Source organism: Mesoplodon bidens (assembly GCF_964165515.1).
Source record: "Mesoplodon bidens genome assembly, chromosome: 6".
In the NCBI taxonomy this organism is placed as follows: domain Eukaryota; kingdom Metazoa; phylum Chordata; class Mammalia; order Artiodactyla; family Ziphiidae; genus Mesoplodon; species Mesoplodon bidens.
Genome location: NC_138162.1, coordinates 13,963,187 through 13,972,744, shown reverse-complemented (window position 1 = coordinate 13,972,744; position 9,558 = coordinate 13,963,187).

The window sequence follows — 9,558 nt, the reverse complement described above, 5'->3', positions numbered from 1 at the left end:
CTGAGAGACAGGAAAAGATTTTAAATATATCCTGGGTGTCAGGAAGCTTTCAGTGTATAAAGGGACATTTGACTGAGGGATTCTTAGAAATACGACTTGATGGCAAGTGATAAATAGCTTTCCTTTAAAATAAATTCATACAAGAAAAAGCAGTTGTTTCAAAGAAGAACATTAAGTGTGCAGAAATGATAACTCCAGGGTGGTATTTGAATACCAAAAGGTCTTGAAAACATTGTTTAGTTCATTTATTTTTTCCAGAAATATTTATTGAGTAGCTTCTAGCTTTCAGGCAATCTTTTGGGCACAGAATACAGAGATGAGTGAAAAATTGTTTGAAAGCTCCAAAATATAGAACTCACAGAATGTTATATCTGGACAGGCTCTGAATAGCCACCTAGCCCAAGTCTCCTCTTTTTACTGACCGGGAAACTGAGGCTGAGAGAGCAGACATGACTTTCCCAGCTCACACATTTTGTTTGTGTGAAAGGAAAACGAAGGAATCCTGCCAATTCCCCATCCAGCGCGTCACTGTGTCTTCATCCCTCTGAATCCCGGTTCTCTGGAGTCTGTTCCTGGGACTGGCATCTCCAAGACTTTTGTCATGAAGGTTCTGCCCTGGCATCACCCATATTGGAGGCAGCACAGTTTACACCTGGGGGAAGTCACCCTCAGGAGAAGGACTGCTCCGTTCTTATCTCAGGTTCTACTCCCATGATCAACATTAGCCAATCAGTGCCAACTGCCAGAAAATGCTGGCCTTGCTTCATTCTGAAGAAGCTACCCCAGTGTTTGTGGAGGGAGGAATGAATTTTAACTACATTTATGGTGACCTAGTCTTCTCTTTTTTCTCTCATATGTGTCCAGGAAATCAGGATGCCTCTAGTTTTTTTACTACAGATTTTGCTTACAGTCACATAATTCATTTTGATTCTGTACATCATACAGTGCTATATGATAAAACCAAAAGAGAATTAAGGAAAATTAAAATTGTGGCTGCAGGGTCTTCCCTGTTGGCGCAGTGGTTAAGAATCCGCCTGCCAATGCAGGGAACACAGGTTTGAGCCCTGGTCTGGGAAGATCCCACATGCCGCAGAGCCACTAAGCCCATGTGCCACAACTACTGGAGCCCGTGAGCCACAACTACTGAAGCCCGCGTGCCTAAAGTCCATGCTCTGCAACAAGAGAAGCCAGCGCAATGAGAAGCCCGCGCACCACAATGAAGAGTAGCCCCCACTCGCCGCAACTAGAGAAAGCCCATGCGCAGCAACAAAGACCCAACGCAGCCAAAAATAAAATAAGTTAATTAATAAAAGAAAATTAGTAAGTTTTAAAAAAAGAAATCATCTGTGGCTGCAGAGGGGAGCTTGCCAGAGATAAACGCACACCTCTCAGAGATCAAAGCACATTTATAATAGCCCCTGGTTTTGTTAATCCTTCTCAACCAAATCTCATCCATGTCATTGGAATCGATCACCATGGAGAAGTGCAAGAGCCGTATTGTTTGTTGCGCTGCCTGCCTGCCATCATAAGAGCAGAAATGGTGTTCCACAGTGATAGCAAATGGCTTTATTTTCTATACAGCTCGTGTACTAAGTGAGATTCCTGAGAATTCCTCCCTGTTGGCTCAGGGATGTATCAATTCACTGGGCCAAGATGACAAACAGCCACATACCAAGGTTTGAAACCAGAAACCCAGTTCCGGGTTTCCCTGGTGGCGCAGTGGTTGAGAATCTGCCTGCCAATGCAGGGGACACAGGTTCGAGCCCTGGTCTGGGAAGATCCCACATGCCGCGGAGCAACTAGGCCCGTGAACCACAACTACTGAGCCTACGCGTCTGGAGCCTGTGCTCCACAACAAGAGAGACCGCAATAGTGAGAGGCCCGTGCACCGCGATGAAGAGTGGCCCCCACTTGCCACAACTGGAGAAAGCCCTCGCACAGAAACGAAGACCCAACACAGCCATAAATAAATTAATTAATTTTTTTTTTTTAAAAAGAAAGAAACCCAGTTCTTGTGGATCCTGCAGAGTTCACTGTGTGCATTTCACCTCTTTTGGAGGGAAAATTATAAGAATATTCTACAATTTATACAAAGCATAGAGATGTGCAAACTTCTGGCTCTTCAAACCTGATAATTTACAAAACCAGCTGCAGCAAATTTCTGGGAAGACTCTTGCAGTATTACATCACAGTAGGGTCAAGAGAGGTAATTCATGGCCTGACATGTCTCCTTCCTGGCACTTCTTCTTGAAGAAAAGTGACTTTGCTTACTACAGCCAGAGGACGGCCCTCAGCAAGCTCATTTATGGAAATATGCACAGGAGCCCATTTGTACTGCTCATTGACATTGAAGAGATGGTGCTGCAGATCAGGTGCCGGGAGTGGAAGGCTATGGTGGGGGAGCTCAGGCATTTACATCCGGATGGGGGGATTTTCCTGTTTAAAAACTTTGTCTCCCCCAGTACTGTTCAACATAAATCCCAGTTTTACAGGTCTTCATGGAAGCATCGTCTTGGGGGTGAATGTGCTGCAGTCTACTTATAAGGAGCAGGACTGGTTTAAGTCATGGAAATCCAAGAAAATGTTGGTTAAGCCAAAGAAAGTTCAAATTGCAGCACACACTGTCCTGGAGAGATGTGGTCTCTCCTTTGATGTGCCCCTAGATCCAGATACTGGCTTTCCTTTACCATTGCAGAAAGCCCCTCCTGAGGGACGAAACAATAGGGCAAAGTAGTAAGTCTGTAATTTAAAATGTGGGCTTTGTGCTAAGTAAATTATACTTGACAAAAAAAGTTCCTAGATTTCCTCTTAAAAGGAGAGAGAACCCTGAGTTAACTTTTGACAGGAGGCCCAAAGTCAGGTCCAGATGCTCCAAGTCATCTAATACAGCTAAACCAGACTCTAGTGGGACTTCTCAAATACAATTACTATTGAGTGGAAAACTCCCTAGAAGAGCAGAGAAAGTCAGCAATTTGAGCAGTCACCTGACAGAAACATCCATTAGCTTTTGAATCTATGGGAAAGAGATGATCCTAGGTCTTAACAGGTTCTCTCTATATATTTGAAGGACATTCTTTTCCAAGGACATTTAGTTAAAAGTACAGTATTTCAATTTTTCTTTCTTTTTGTCTTTAGAATAATGTTATTGGAAGCAGAAAAGAAAAACCTTGTATTTGAGACCTAGATCATGAAATACTTCTCTAAAAAAGGTCTTTGACTTTGCTATATCAAAGCTCTTCTCAAAATCATGTCTATCAAAATGTTGTGGTGCTGAAGATGTTAGATGTCTATAAGCAAGTAAGAGATGCCTACTTGAATGCTGATTGTATTTTTGAAAGGATGTTTTTTCTTTTATAAGGATTTCACGGCATTTCTTGAGGGAGGCGCTCCTGGCATTCCGGATGGAGCAGTTCTTTGTTGTGCTGGAACATGTCACGCACGTCAGGAAGTTTGGCGTCACTAGCCCTGAGGCACAGAACAGTCTAGTAACCTAGGTCCTTGGACAGCCACCTACAGATCCTACCACTGGACAAAGTCAGCAGTACCAAGTGCCTCTGATCCAGGCACCATGGCCAGCATTTGAGACACAGACATGAAACAGAAAAGCACACCCATTGCCCTCAAGGAACTTACAGTCTAATGGGGAAGGCAGACATCAAACGACTCAGATCAGGGGCTCTGGCCCAGTAGGGCCCACTGAGCTCGGCCAGCCTAGAAGTCAGGAAGGCCGCCTTGTGAAGGACTGTGCCACTGACCCCCAGGTTGAGTAGGCGGTAGCTCACAAGGCATCATCTGTTGTGTTTAGTTCTTATGTTGCTTCTAGTTTAGTCTTCGCTTCTAAAATAATTTCTAATTCTTTTCTGAATTCTTCATTTTTGAGTTTTTCTAATTCTGATTTATGCAGTTCTTTTCTGTCTTAGGCCACTTATTCAATGTATTTTCATTTGTTTTTAAATAACTGACTGTTTTGAACTGTTTCTGACATCTCTGAGGTGTGCTTTCATTGTCTATGGGGATATCATTCTGCTCCCTCTTATTCTTTTAATAAGTTTGGGTGGAAATTGGCCTTGATACTTTCCTATTGTTCACTTTTATGCGAAATTATTTTTCCTGACTTTTTGGAATGAGGCTATATTCAGGAAAGATTTTCAACCTTCACAGAGCTCACTCTTTTGTTGTTTTTGTGTGGAGTGTAAAAATAAAGCAGCTTGATTTCTGGGATTTCCTGCCTCCGTCCTTATCCTTTCTTGGGTCTGGTCCATCTCATTCTTTCCTTGTCCTCAAACTCTGGTAGTGTCTTACATGTTCCTCTATCAGCTACAAAGACCACCCCCCCTCGCCCCCCCACGCCCCATGAGTAGTACAGCCTCTCTCTCTATGTGTCTCTCTCTGTTTCTCTTCTCTCATCTTAGTCCTGCTCAATTCTGATTTTAGTCCTAGAAGACAGCAGGTCAGCCTCATGAGCTTATAAGGGCTACGCTGCTCCAGTCCTTTCAGGTGTTCTTACCATAGGCACTTGCACTCCCACTGTTGGGGAAGACAAACCCTCTTCCAGCTTCAGCTGACATTTTCGGGTTGGTTGCCCAACTCTCCAGTGATCACCGTTGCCCATTTGGGTTCTGTTCTCAGGTCCATGATATACTTAGCCCTGTTCCTTCTTTCTTTTTTTCCTTCTCCTCTTACACAAATGCTGTTCCTGTGGCAGTTTTTGGTTTGCCCCTCTAGCTTGTATTTTGGGGCTCATGGAGTTACCTTGTTACCAATTTTGTTGTAAGTATTGTCTGGTTTTTTGGTCTTGCTATTTAGTTGTTATTTTTATGTGGGGATTTGAAAAGATTGAAGAACTATGCCACTACCACCAACCACCTGCTCCTTTTGTGTTGAGTGTCAGGTGTTTACAATGATTTTGTCTTCAAATTCTGGTAGTGTCCTATATGTACTTACATTGATTGTAAAGACCCCTGTGAGTAATACAGTCCAGCCAACCACATGTATCCTGGAGCCCTTTAACAAAGGCTGGTAATTTACAGGCTGTTTGCATCTAGACTCATCTTAGCTTGGGAACTTGATGGAGGGTTACTTCCTCTGGGAAATCTTGGTTATCACCCCAAGAAGAACTTCTCCCTTCTTTGAGCTTCCTTCATTACACCTCTTGGGATTTTGTGTGTACTATCCCAGAGAACCGGGAGCCCCTAGAAGCAGGGCCCATACACAATTCTCTCTGTATCCCCAGGCCCTAGCACAATGCTTGGTACAAAGTAGGGACCTAACATTTCCTGATAGAAGGAATTTGAGCTAAATGGTGCCTGCAGCTATATTACATACTCATATGAAAATTTTTTAAAATTATTCTTAAAAATAACTTATGCTCATCATAAAACATTTAGAAAATACCCCTCCCAGAAAAAAGCATACAGAAAATATTCACCTATAATCTCATCCCCAAGAGAGAACCATTATTACCCTTCTGGTATATTTCATTTTGTTCCTGTGCATATTTAAATCATTTAATTTGAATCATGGTGTATGCCATTTAAAAAAATTTATAATAACTTAATTTTTAAAACATCTTTATTGGAGTATAATTGCTTTACAATGTTGTGTTAGTTTCCGCTGTACAACAAAGTGAATCAGCTATACGTATACATATATTCCCATATCCCCTCCCTCTTGCGTCTCCCTCCCACCCTTCCTATCCCACCCCTCTAGGTGGTCACAAAGCACCGAGCTGATCTCCCTGTGCTATGCAGCTGCTTCCCACTAGCTGTCTATTTTACATTTGGTAGTATATATAAGTCCATGCCACTCTCTCACTTTGTCCCAGCTTACCCTTCCCCCTCCTTGTGTCCTTAAGTCCATTCTCTACGTCTGCGTCTTTATTCCTGTCCTGTCCCTAGGTTCGTCAGAAGCATTGTGTTTTTTTTAGATTCCAGATATATGTGTTAGCATATGGTATTTGTTTTTCTCTTTCTTACTTCACTCTGTATGACAGACTCTAGGTCCATCCACCTCACTACAAATAACTCAATTTCGTTTCCTTTTATGGCTGAGTAATATTCCATTGTATATATGTGCCACATCTTCTTTATCCACTCATCTGTCGATGGACACTTAGGTTTCTTCCATGTCCTGGCTATTGTAAATAGTGCTGCAATGGTACATGACTCTTTTTGAATTATGGTTTTCTCAGGGTGTGTATGCCATTTTTAATCCTGTTTTTTTCACCTTAAGTTTTTGCATTTCCCCCACAAATTATTCTTCGTAGCATTATTTGACAGCTGTGTATTATTCCAGTGTATGATAAGAGAAATTTTAATACAAAATTAAAGGTATTTATTTATAAAACAATAGGGAAGAGTTTATGTAGTCTGCCTACTGATGTCTTGACAGGAAATGCGCTATAATAACTGAAAATAAAGTAGAAGGCAACTCCAGTTTTAGAACACATTCAGAGTGGCTGTAATTTTAAGTGCAAGAAAGTTCTTAGTATAATTAACGTATTCTACAGCAACCGACTTCTGCTCAACTCATTGCCAGATGCTATTCCCAAGAATTCCACTAGATGGCAGAACAGGCTAGGTAAGAGCCATGGTTCTCAACCTTAGCGATCGCAGGAACCACCTGCCTAACTCCAGCCTCAGTTTCTGATTCATTAGGTCTGGGGGTCTGGCCCAATAATTTTCATTTCTACCAAGTTCCCAGGTGATATGAATGTGGTGGAAGGATATCACACACATTAGGAACATTGGATTATAGGAATCAATGCAGACCAAGACAAAGTCCATTCACCCACATATCCATCCAGCCCCTCCTTCCAAGTTTATATTAAGCCAGTTCTAGGCAATATGGGCAGAGAGAAGAGTAAGACACAGTTCCTGTTCGCAAGACATAGTCTTATGGGGTAGAAAAAAAGAAATTAGGAAAACAATGCTTAGTGTTGTCAGCTTATGCTGACACATAGCCTTCCTAAGTGTTTTTTGTTTCTCTGATTCCCTCTCAAAGAGTTCAAGCAGGAATTCCCCTGTCGGTCCACTGGTTAGGATTCAGCACTTTCACTGCTGTGGCCTGGGTTCTATCCCTGGCCAGGGAACTAAGATTCTGCAAGCCCCGCGGTACAGCCAGGAAAAAAAAAAAAAGAGAGAGATCAAGCTTTATGACCTTAAAGCTTGAATGATCAACAAGCTCAATCTGCTGAACTAACAACCTCAGGAATGTTTGCTCTCCTGCAAAACCTCACAGATGGAAAATCTCCTCACCGAACTCACAGAGGCCTGAAATATAAAAGCACACCTGACAACACCCTCTGCATTAATGAGTAAAAATAAAACACTAGGATGACGATGTTCTTGGAATCTGTACTTGGTTGCCTTCTGAATTAGTTCCTCAATTTAAATTTCAACACATTAGTTTTGGAAAAAACCTTTTGATTCATGATTGCCCACATTTTCCTTTAAATATTATTAATCACCTATGGTATATCTTCATTAGGAAAAGTTTAAATTAAGACAGCTCTATATATCCAGTACTGTTGACTGGCTCTCTTCTGAAGTTCTAGACCTACTCTGACAGGCAATGCAGTTTATGACATATCATGTTAATTACTGGGATGTAAACAGCGATTGTTGATAGGTTTACTTAACGTGAATCCTTTTATGGAATGAAAGAAAACTTCAATGTATGCCTTGGGTTGAATTCTTACTTTCAAGTGATGCCTAGATTAGTGAAATGCTATTTGTGACTATAATTCATCTCAATGTTTCCCAAGTTTTTGAAAATGTAATAAAAATAAATGGGTAAAAGAAGAAGACAGAGTTCAGAAGAAATATAAATAAGCACACATAAAAATATGTCTTCACATGTTAAAGAAATGACAATTAAAGCAACCTTGAGATACCTTGTTTGTACCTACTAAATTGGCCATTTCAAATAACCACTCAACACTGATGATGTTGTGTTGAAACATGTACACTCAATCCAGTAAGGTGACAACATAAATCCCTTTAACCCATTTGGAAAGCCACATGATAAATATGAAGCAAAAGCCACGAAGTGTTCCTTCCTGGAAACAGAGGAGGTTTCTGGGGACCCAGAAATGTTCTTTCTTGACTTGGATAGTGGCTAGACAGGCATTCACTCTATAACTACTCAATAAACTGTGTGTGTTTTATGGTCTCTTCCATGTCTATAACAAAAAAATGTTAAGAAAAAAATTTCCTTTGCTTTTACCAATAAGTCATCTACTGGGAACTTGTTCTAAGGAAATCATGCGCAAAGAAGTTCTCTGTAGCATTACCTAAAAAGCAAAACTAGAAACTACCAATTATTCACCAAAACAGGAATGGTTTAGCAAATTTTATGTAATAAAGGAATATTACAAAGTATTATGGTAATTGCAAAGACAGCACAATTCTGACAACACAATACAAAACAATGATTTGTAATTACATAAATCTATACATATATGCATAAGGATTAGAAGAGAATATTAAAAATTGATATGACAAAGGAGTCTGGGTAGTTTTCTCCAAAAGTTTGTGTTATTGTTAGATGATCTTTGCCACAAAGAGAACAGAACATGTGGTTAAAATGCAAAGGACAGGAACATCCCACTGGCAAGGCCTACCCTTGTCTAATCACAGAGTGATCGTCAAACATTGTTCAAGTGTACTCAGAACACTTTAGATGTTTATAGAACACGGCAGAACAATGCACCCCTATGTTCACAGCAGTACTATTCACAATAGCCAAGACATGGAGACAACCTGAATGTCCAAAAATGGATGGATAAAGAAGATGTGGTAGGGGCTTCCCTGGTGGCGCAGTGGGTGGGAGCCCACCTGCCGATGCAGGGGACACGGGTTCGTGCCCCGGTCCGGGAGGATCCCACATGCCGCGGAGCGGCTGGGCCCGTGAGCCATGGCCGCTGAGCCTGCGCTCAGCAACAGGAGAGGCCGCGACAGTGAGAAGCCCGCGTACCGCAAAAAAAAAAGAAAAAGATGTGGTAGACACATACAGTGGAATACAGTAAGTCCCCTACATACAAACCTTCAAGTTGCAAACTTTCAAAGATGTGAATGTGCGTGCATCCTCTACAAGTGGTTGTGCTTTTGTGTACTTTACAGTACAGTCCTGAATAGAGCACAGTATCTTTATTTCAAGCCCAGGATGTCTGGAAGCAAGAGGGTAGATAGAATTGAATCCAGCAAGGAACCAGAACCTGTGCCATCAGCGTCAGGCGTGAGCGAAACTGCACCTTGCCCTCCGTCTCCTGTTGCTGACGATCCTTCAGCTCTACCGTCTCCCACCCCCTCTCCCTCCTCCAGTCAGTAACTCTTCTTGCCTGTTCACTCGATGCCAGCCCCTGTACGCCAGCTGTTGTACAGTACTACTGTACTTTTCAAGGTACTGTACTGTAAGATTAAAACTATTTGTTTTTTATGTATTATTTGTGTGAAGTGTTATAAACCTATTACAGTATAGTACTGTATACCCGATTGTGTTAGTTGGGTACCTAGGCTAACTATGTTGGACTTACGAACAAATTGGACTTAAGAACGT